This window comes from Helianthus annuus, chromosome 2 (genome assembly GCF_002127325.2).
Source record: "Helianthus annuus cultivar XRQ/B chromosome 2, HanXRQr2.0-SUNRISE, whole genome shotgun sequence".
Classification (NCBI taxonomy): domain Eukaryota; kingdom Viridiplantae; phylum Streptophyta; class Magnoliopsida; order Asterales; family Asteraceae; genus Helianthus; species Helianthus annuus.
Window position 1 is genome coordinate 149,799,916 of NC_035434.2, and position 10,707 is coordinate 149,810,622.

A 10,707-nucleotide genomic window follows, 5' to 3' on the forward strand; every position below is an offset into this window, starting at 1 on the left:
TAACCATCAGTAAGTTATAACATTATCTAACATAAAGTCTTAACATTTAACAAATAAATTAAAAGCAATTAAAGAAATAAGAAGCATAAAATCTTGAGTCATCATGCGTCCTCAATCCTCATGGACTACCTACAAACAAACCATCCATGTTTAAGCATTAAGTTCCATGATATTAAAATTATTTCTATCACAAGTTTAACAAATACATACCGAGATAACTGAATAGGGCCATGCGATGGATGCACCAATACAATCTTGAGTTGTAGAAAATAAGTTAATAAACCATATGGTCTTACCAAGTTTTCATCTTTTTTTTATTTGTACTTGAACGTTTATCTCACACCATTCTGGTCCAATCTCTGTACAACCAACTAGATCATTTGGGTCCAAGCTCTGGACCCTTCCTCTTGTTACAGTCTCGGTAGAGTTTATAATGCTTTTGAGGAAAACTTCATCTCCGACCTAGATTTTAGTTTTCAACAAATATTTATTAAACTTAGTCATAATAGTGCAAAAAATCATTTTAGCAATATTTTTCAATCCCAAAGTTTGTAATTTTTTTTTGGTTCTCTTGAATCCTTGACATTTTATTCTTTTTATAATCATTCATACGTCTTTTGGAGCTTTTTGAACACCCTTAATTGGTGTATCATGGGCTATTGGTATATCAAGGCCCGGCTAAAGTACTTTAGCGGTCCAAAGCGATAATAGAACTAGGGACCCTTTCCGAAAAAATACTTTGTTTCTGTCCTTCATGACCCATAAACTCTAAAAACCAAAACAAAACAATATGATTTGCTCTATCTACATCATTAAAATATAAGGAGAGATTATAAACTAATTATTCTTTAAAGTATTATATTGGTTGTTGTGTAAACTCCTCTATTTCTCTTATTTTCTATATAAGTAACCTACATATAGTTGTTTTAGGTAAATGGATTAAACACATCAACAAGAACTGATATAAATATTAAGTGAAAACAACAAAAGAGCAACAACTTACTTGGTAGAACCTCATCTCAGAACTCTGCAACTATTATAAAACTCATAATACATTTGAACTAGATCTGAAAATAAAATAACATAAGAGTGTTAAGTTGTTGAAAATTTACTTGTTTAAACTTATAAAGAACTTTAGACCAGTTGTATTAACTACCAGAACTTTTATGTGTTAATGTGGAATTGTGAATTTTTTTCTTAGAAAACTAACAAAAGAATTGCAACGAAATATAAATGGAAGAAGCACATCATTAGTGATTAGTGATGTTACCAAAAGTTATAAACATATTCCATGTTTTACTTAACTTGTTGTCGCTTGCTCAAATTGATTAAATTTAGTCTTATTGTAGTAACAGTTTCCTTCTTCAAAAACCTGCAAACAATATCAATAACCTCATATATTAATAAAGATTATCTAAAGGTTCCTGCCATAGAAAATAGCCATAAAAAGCAACAACATAATATGGGACGACTATATCTATCACATCATTATAATTTGAAAATGGTAAGAGCATAAAATAATAGCCTGTTGCTGAGTCTTTTCATGATGATAATTGCGCATTAATCACAGAGAACCAAACTTGATGCGAGAAAATTAAATAAGACTTCATGTAAAGTGCCACTCTAACCTCATCCGAAGGTGAGTGATCATGAGCCCCTGCTTCATCATCAGATTTACTTCCTACGGCTACTTATTCCCCAACATTCACTTTTTCTTCATTTAACTCTGCATCTTTGGCTTCCTTTTTCTTCCTTTCCTCGTTTTCTCTTTGAATGCATTGTTTCTCCTAGGCCTCTCTATTTGTTCCTTACGCTCTAGAGAAGAGGTAACCTATTTCATATTAAATAAGCATAAAATGAAACTAACGTATGTGAAGATTGTGCAGATAGACAAGACGGAGCAGATCATATAGTTAACCCATGACAAAGGATTTTTCGAAATAAACTACCCTTAAGCAGCTAGACCAGCCCCTTAAGTATGTTTTCTTCATTGACTTCATGCTTTCTTATTGGGAGGCCTTCCTGAAATGTTGAAATCTTTTTCCTTAATCTATCTCAAGCATACCATTGAAAGTAATAAACTAGTGAATACTTGCAAAAAAAATGAAAACTAACTAGTTGTCAATAACCCAATAAAAAGCAAATAAATACCCCTCAGGCCTCATCCCGAAATTGGACGCTTACCTTTTTTTTGTAATTTTAGTCTAATGTCACTTTTTTTTTGTCAATCACATATAGTTAAGGTACTACTAGCTTTAATTTTAGTCTAAATTTCTTATTATGTATTTTGTAATTTGCCCAGGTTAAAAAGCACTTTTCAAATTTGATAAAACTCAACATGTTAATTAACAGGGGCGTCTCCGAGAATTCATGTACCTTGTTCGAGCTCGAAAAAATGTGCCCTTCTGTAATTTTTATTATTATTATTATTATTATTATTATTATTATTATTATTATTATTATTATTATTATTATTTAATTTTTAAATCAAATGGGTATTGGGCTCACTAAAGCTAATGCCAATGGGCTAACTTCCAAACCATAAAACTTGTTTTGTAAATGAGCCTATCTTGGAGTTGGTATAGGTATACTATTTAAAAAAAAAATTAACATATATATCGGATTTTTTTTATAAAAAACATGTGCCCCTCGAAATCACGGGCCTTGTGCGGTGATCCTCTCCGCACACCCTCATCACCGCCCATGCTAATTAAAATATGGGCCAAGCTAAAAAAAGGCTTGAAGACAAAGTGAGTATTTATTAATTAGCCTCAGTTGAAACAAGGCAAAAACCATATAATCCAGACAAAGTGAGTATTTATTAATTAGCGACCCGCCTAAATGAGTCCTTGAAAACCAAATGCCCAAATTTTCTCCTAAATGAATAAGGCCACCAGTTTTTTCAATAACTTTCATCTATGCTATCCCTACTAAGAAACAAATGACATTAAAATAACCAAGCATAACAATAACATCATGAAAAAGAACTCAATAAGTCTCTATTCTAGTATTAAACAGTTCTTTGTGTACGAATCTCTGTTACAATCTTTGCATCGCGTAGATATACAAATGGAACACCATTAAAACAATAATTGTGTTTCCAAATTGATCTATGTTGCATATGAGTATGTACACAGTACATGTATAAAAAATAAGCATAATGATAATACATTCACATATATCATTTGTTTCAAAGATGAAAGAACTCACCTTCTTTCCTGATATTGCAGCCGCGTCACGAAAACTCTAACAAGAAAAGCATATTCAAAAGGAGTGTGTAAATTAGGTGTTTCTTGATTGAGAGGGAGGAACACCGTCACTCTTTGATGACCATTAACAGGCCCAACTCTCCTTTTTTGTTTACTTTAATCAGGTATATTAACTAATTTTCAGGCTTGACCTTACATTGAAAATTATAATACCATGTACTGTAAAAATATAAAGTATTTTCAGGTGTATGAAAGATTCTTCTGTGTGGGTCAGATTTTTATAAAAAAATATACTTAAATCTTCACAAAAGGATTTACTAACAGAGTAACAGAATGTCTCCCCAGTGTTATTTTGCTAACTAGAATAAAACCCATCTTCCCTTTTCTACTAGCTAGAATGCCTTTTATCTTAATTTCTGTTGATTGTTTCTTCTTTGTTGCGTGTTATTGAAATTGTGGGTAACTACTAACTAGTTCTATGATTGCACATGAACACATTGATGATCTTACCAAACAAAATTAAAACAAACTCCAATTCAAGCTAGTAAAAAAAAAACGAAAACACATCCCAATTGTTGCACATAAACACAGAATCATACATTGTTATCAATTGAACTTCATTTATTTTTTACTGACCTAGGGTTGAAGGTGGGTTGCAGTTGTGATTGAACAACGTGTAGCCCTTCTCACCGTCTTAGGATATTAGGTCTTCGGTCTTCCTTTCGATCACCAAGATTGAGCCCTCCTAGCGATTGAAGCGATGGGGTCAACGAAATTAGGGTCTGAGTATTGAGGTTTGAGAGTAATTAAGAGAGAGGACAAAAAAATTTAATCTTCATTGCCGCCTAATCTGGCAATCCCCTTTTAAAATCGTCCGTGAGGTTTGGGACTTTTGCAATTTTCACTCAAAATGAGTTTTTGTACCATATTGCCCTTCACCTTTGTAACTTTTTGTCATTTTCATCCAAATGCCTAACTGGGTTAGAAACAACTGTTTGATGAGCGTTCTTTTTTTTCTTGAAATTTCACAAGTAAAGGGCCTGAAGTGTAATTTCTTTTTAAACCTAAAACCATCACCCATCTACACCATATTTCCGGCCAACTCTTAGACAGGTCCAAAACCAATCACGGTAACCGTTTTCCGTCTCTTTCGTGTGACAAATCAACTCTATTAAACGTGAATAAATTGGTGCTTTATGTTTTGACTGTAACCGAACACATTCATCAAATCATCATCCAATTTAATCTGAATTCAAGACCCCTTTTTACCGATTTCGTCAATCATAAACGCACCTCAATGACCTTTAGCGGACCTTTCTAAACATTGAATTGCTCTCCATTTCTATTCATCCTACCTCTGCAACATCGAATTGATGGATGATGATTTATATTCAGATATTAGATCAGCACCTAACAAACACAACCACAACAAGACCACCACTACAACTGCCACCACTAACCACCATAACCACCTCCATCACCAATATCAACCATCACCCCCATCATCAACGCCACTACCAGCCGCCATAATCATAAACCCGTTTAACGATTGAGTGATAGAGATAGTTGTCAGATCTGATGAAGGGGGGATGTGACGATGACTTACAATTGTGAAAACGACCATTACCCTTCTCACCTGAAAATCGTTCTCAGATCTGGAGGAGTAGACTTATATCTATTGATTGTTGATGGTGTGGCGTGGGTGACAGTGGCAGAGATATGGCGGAGGACGTGGTTACACTATGGTGGGTACTGGGAGACGTGACGGAGATGGGTGATGGTGGTTACACGGTGGAGGTGAGTAACGGTGGTGAGTGGTAGTTGATGGTGTGTGTTGTGAAGGTTATACAGAGAGAAAGCAGAGGGTGATGGTTTTAGGTTTAAAAAGAAATTACATTTCAGACCTTTTACTTGTGAAATTCAAAAAAAAAAATAAAAAAAAACCTCATCAAACGGTTGTTTCTAACTCAGTTAGGCATTTGGATGAAAATGATAAAAAGTTAAAAACATGGGGGGCTATTTGGTAGAAAAAAGTCATTTTGGACAAAAATGATAAAAATACCCAAACCTCAGGGACAATTTTAACAATTAACTCTAAATTTTGGTTTCATGTATTTTATTTATTCCATTTATCCAACTATTAGTCTCGATCAAATTTCAATTATTATTAGTTATATATTATCTTTATTAATATATTATTCTTATTGATTGATATACTTTATTCTTTGATTTAGTTTTTTTAGTATTACATAACTTAAAGAAGATACTACAATAACCTATCTATCTATTAGAATAATAATTTATTAAATTATAGGTTAGGTCAATTTCTAACAAGACTGGAGCAACGCATTGAGTCATCTAATTTTATTTTTGTATACATAACATATTTAATTACTAATAGCCGAATCCTTTTTTATATTAATAATTTGTCTATTACTTATTCAATTTCCCTCCACAAGTTTTTTTTGTAAATTTGAGGACCTCGTTTATTTCCCCCTTATTTCCCAATATTCCCTCCTTGCTAATTCCCTCCATCCCAAAATTACTTCGTCAAATCAATATTCATCCAAATTCTCCCTCCATAATCTAAATTACCCCAAAATCAAAATGGCAAATAGAAACTCAAATCAAAATCAACTCAAATCGGTTTGACCCAAATCTCAAAACTACAACAGGATATAGAATCATGATTTCGGTTTCTTTTACTCGAATTTGTTTTTCTCTGCCTCTAGTTCCTTCGTAATTAAACAATGATTTGAATTTTGACTCCTCAAATCAATTTTGTATACCAAAGATGATAATTCTATTTGGTTATGAAATATAGTCTGCAACTTAATAACAGTAGCTTCAAATTTTTTTGACTATGATATACTTTAGTAAGAAATTAGGCTATGTATCTCATGGCATATAAAAGTTTTGTATCTGTAAGGACTAAATGCTTACGACACCTAAGGCAATGGGAAAGGTGATGTACTAAGATACTAACATTTCTTCCTAGACTATTTATTTCTGCAAACAAATGAAGTTATATATATACATATATATTTTAGATTTTTAGTGGTATAGCTAAAGTGCCATTAAAAGGTGAAAGTATAAAAAGAACTTGTTAAAAATTTAGTGGCATACTCAAAGTACCACTTAAAACCTAAATTACTGGCCACCACCATTGCCAGTCACCACCACCGGCCACCACCACCACCACCACTCACCAGCTACCACCACCGGCCACCACCACTACTCACCACCACCACTCACCACCACCACTCACCGGCCACCCCCACCGTTCACCACCACCACCACCACCACTCACCGGCCACCCCCACCCCCACCGGCCACTACCACTCACCACCACCACCACTCACCGGCCACCACCACCATTCACGGGTCAATAACCTGGTGTTATTATAAAACTCTAGCGAATAAACGTCCTGTAAAACTTATGTTTTACGATTCGAATATGAAGTGTCATATTACGGTGTATTATAATAACACCATAATGATTAAGCGTCCTATAAAGGTTAAAGTTATAAGACCCTAGTGTCAAGTGTCCTATTAAGTTATGTTATAATAGAACTCTAGCGAATAAGCGTCATATAAAACTGATGTTTTATGACTCAAATATCAGGTGTCCTATTACAATGTATTATAATAACACCACAATGATTAAGCGTCCTATAAACGTTAAATTTATAAGACCCAAGTGTCAAGTGTCTTTTTAAGTTATATTATAATAAAACTCTAGCGAATAAGCGTCCTATAAAACTAATGTTTATGACTTAAATATCAAGTGTCCTATTACGGTGTATTATAATAACACCACAATGATTAAGCGTCCTATAAAGTTTAAAGTTATAAGACCCAAGTGTCAAGTGTCCTATTAAGTTAAGTTCTAATATGACTTCGACTAGAAAGGGTCCTACAACACTGAACATTTATGACTTAACTACAACGTGTCCTATTAAGTTATGTTATAATAGGACCCCAGATGATCAAGTGTCCTAATACAGTACCACATAATGGGACACTAACAATTAAATGTCCTATAAAGTACTTTATTAGGATCTACATTTTAAGTGTCCTATTAAATTATATGATAATAGGACCCTAAAAATCATCCATCCTATTAAATAGTTTTTTAGGACACCGGTTTAGTAGAGTATATTATAAAAGGACCCCAAAAGTTCATTAGTCCTATTAAATAGTTTTTTAGGACCCTCTTTTACAAGCGTCCCACAGAAAAGGTCCTAAAAAGCCATTTTTGTTGTAGTGTTACCAGACTTCTTAACAACCCATTTCTGGTTGTCAGATCTAGCTCTCTTCTTGTAAAACTTGTTTGAACATTCACTAATCTCAAATGTTGAGTTTTTGAAAAGTTTGTCTCTATCAATTGGTCATTCAAACACAATCACTTTTTCTTCCAACTTGTAAACTCCCTGTTTGGATTGAATTTCCTGTGTACAATTCCAGGAAACATGACCAGTTTTCCACACTTGAAACAGGTTCGAGTTTTCTTCTTTTGACCAACAGTCTTCATCTCATCTTGCTTCTTCGCAAGAAACTCTTTGTTTGGCTGCTTTCTGGATATCTTTTCTTTCTCTTCTTCAGAAGATGTACCTGAAACAAATGTCATTTTTGATTTAAAATCACGAACCTATTTTTCATTTTTCTGTTTTTCTGTTGGAGTAAAACCCAATCCTTTCTTTTTGAAATTAACATGGTTAGGTTTCTTTTGAAAACCAGAACCAGAACTGTAACCTTTTTTCTTATTTTCTCTTTGCTTAACTCTTGAGGTGTATTTTTTAGGTTTATCAGTAAGATTTAAATCTTTTATTTCAGAAATATTAATTTCTGTAAGTTTGAAAACCTTTTTTATCATCTCAGTTTTGACACCTCTTATTGGAAATTCCTGATCAGAATATAATTTGTCCGAACCATTTAAAGTATAAGCTACTTTAAGTGTTTCATCACTCAAATTAAATTTTGATAACAGGAATTCTTTGTCATAAACTATTTTGCCCTGTTTTTCTTTTTGACCCGTAGTGCTGGACTCAGACTTTAACTCCGACATTGACTCCAACTTTGACTCCTCAGTTTCATCGTTATCTAACACATGATCCACCACTTTCTTCATCAATTGAGATTGTTGATCAGTGTCAGATGATGTAAAAGTGATATCAATACTTTCTAGCAAATTGACTGAGGACTCTGACTCCCATTGCAAGTTCGTTGCTTTTTGGACTCTTTTAGAATTCGGATTTCTGGGCAAATATACATTTTCCAGTGGGGGTGGACACTTGTTATAACTGACACCTTGTTTCTTACCAGAATTTTTCTTGTCAATCTTTTTCTTTGTGTCACTTTTCTTTTCAGTCTTCTTTTCTGGAGTCTTTTCTTCAGTTTGTTCTGCTGTTACTTCATCCTCTTCGAATGCCTTCATGCCTTCAACAATAGGATAGATCCTGTCAATGACATAAGAAGTACATGAGTAACTTTTCAACAAACGGTTTACTCTCTGAGTCTCAATTCTTTGCAACTCCAATTTCTGTTCAAGAGCAGCACACTTCTCGATATAGTTATTAACAACTTTCTGTTTGATCATAAACGCTCCTTGAAGTGTCTTCGTTGCTGTTGCTTGCTCTTCATTGGAATCATTGTACATGTTCATTGCTTTGTTCAAGACATCATAAGATTCCTTCAACTTGTTCATGTTGTTGACCAACTCCTTGTTTTTCTTCTTGATAATCTCACAGGTTTCACAATTTACAGGAATCTCTTTTGCAATGACATCTTCATTGATTTTGAACTTTGGAACTTCTTTCACCTTTCTTCAGACAACCGGAGTTTCTTCATCATCACTGCTTACCGGTGTCTTTACCTTTTTCTTTTTCTTCTGCTTAGCTTTTTCATCTTCACTGTCACTTTCTGCCATCATCTTCAGATGTTCTGCCATCCTTTTTGCATAGTATTCAGTACCATCATCATCACTCTCTTCTTCAACTCGGGCAACAAAAGTTGTGTGAATAGGAGCTTGGTCAGAAATATAATCATCCCAAGTGAAATTCTCCCAGCTAAACCTTTCAGGTAACTTTTCATCATCTTGATCTATCACACATGCTTTAGCATCAGATGGAATATATTTATCCCAGTTGAAACTTGTTGATGGCTTTTTCTCATATTGATTAACCACACAAGCTCTTTTTGAAGAATCTTCAATCACATTCCTTCCATGTGCAGTTTGTGCTTGATGTTGATGTTGATGTTGTTGAGATGGTTGTTGAGCAACTTGATGGTAGATGGCCTTTCGGTAATAATCATTGTTGTTGTTAAACGGATTTTGAGCTCCACTTGCTTCGCAATTAGTGCACTCTCTCTTAAAGTGTCCTTTTTCCCTGCAACGAAAACAAGTGACTTTCGATTTGTCAAAACCCAAAGTAGAAACATTCGCCTCACGAAGATCATCTCTTCCTGTGATTTGTTTGAATTTCTCAGCTCTCCTCAACTCGCTAGCCAAGCACCACTTTATGTCCATCAGCTCCATCTCTTCAACATCGATGTGGTCGTAATCTTCCTTAGTCAGCATTGGATTTCCAATTCGACCTGCAACAAAACTACCATAAGATTCAAGAACAGTTCCTAATAAAGACATATGGCTTTTAGCTAACTCTTCCGAGTATTCTTGATCATTTTCAATATTCAGCACAATATTGCATTGAAGCTTTTTGCCATTTCTAGTTGTTGAAACGTTCAGATCAAATGATGGAAATGATGAGAAACTTATGTTGCTGGTTGATCCTTTTGATGAACTTCCAGATGAGTTCTTTGCATTGAATGCAATTTCAACTTTTGGTGACAAGTTGGTTGTTTTATCATTCAACCCTGCTTTGTAGTACAAACCGATGTCTTGTTCACCATCAAACACTTTCATTCTGGAAATTTTTATCTGTTCCATCTCTTGAGCTTCCAATTTTTCAATGAATTTACTCAAAGTTAATGTGTTAAATCCTTTCTTGTTTCTGAGCATCATCAAATATGTACCCCATGTTTCATGTGGCAATGCATCAACTAATTTTTCAATCAATTCTTCATTGTCTTTGTTGATACTCACCCTTTTCATGTTAACCAACAAATTGCAGTATTTTCAATGATCTGTTTTGTGCTCTCATTCTTCAAACCTCGAAACAAATCAAACTCTTTCTTCAAAAGTGATTTCTTGTTCTTGATCATTTCCTGACTACCAACAAACTTTGATCTTAATGCTTTCCAGATTGAATAAGAACTTCCGTTATGTTGCAATAGGACCATGATGTCTTCTTTCACAGCTTGTTGTAGCAGACTTAACATCATTTTCTCATTTTTGTATTTCTTTTTATCATCTGCACTCATGTCTTTTATAGCAATCACCTCTTCATCGTCATTCATTGGTCAAACATACTTCGTTTCCACGCACCCCCACGCATCTACATAGTTTGCTTGAACCCAATTTTCAACCGTCCTTCCC

The 10,707-nt window shown here is 34.2% G+C and overlaps 1 long non-coding RNA gene across 5 annotated transcripts; it reads right to left on the bottom strand.

The window, feature by feature from the left end:
* LOC110924126 lies at positions 1 to 4,058 on the bottom strand. Of its 5 annotated transcripts, XR_002584271.2 has the most exons (8): positions 3,846 to 4,057; positions 3,211 to 3,246; positions 1,950 to 2,022; positions 1,629 to 1,831; positions 1,306 to 1,372; positions 1,004 to 1,067; positions 211 to 462; positions 1 to 129 (listed from the first exon to the last, which is right to left on the bottom strand). It is a non-coding gene; the product is annotated as an uncharacterized LOC110924126 (long non-coding RNA). The 5 variants fall into 5 exon arrangements; XR_002584274.2 differs by lacking the exon at positions 3,211 to 3,246 and having other exon boundaries at positions 1,629 to 1,815; positions 3,846 to 4,058; XR_002584273.2 differs by lacking the exon at positions 1,950 to 2,022.
* Between the last annotated feature and the right edge of the window lie 6,649 nt (positions 4,059 to 10,707).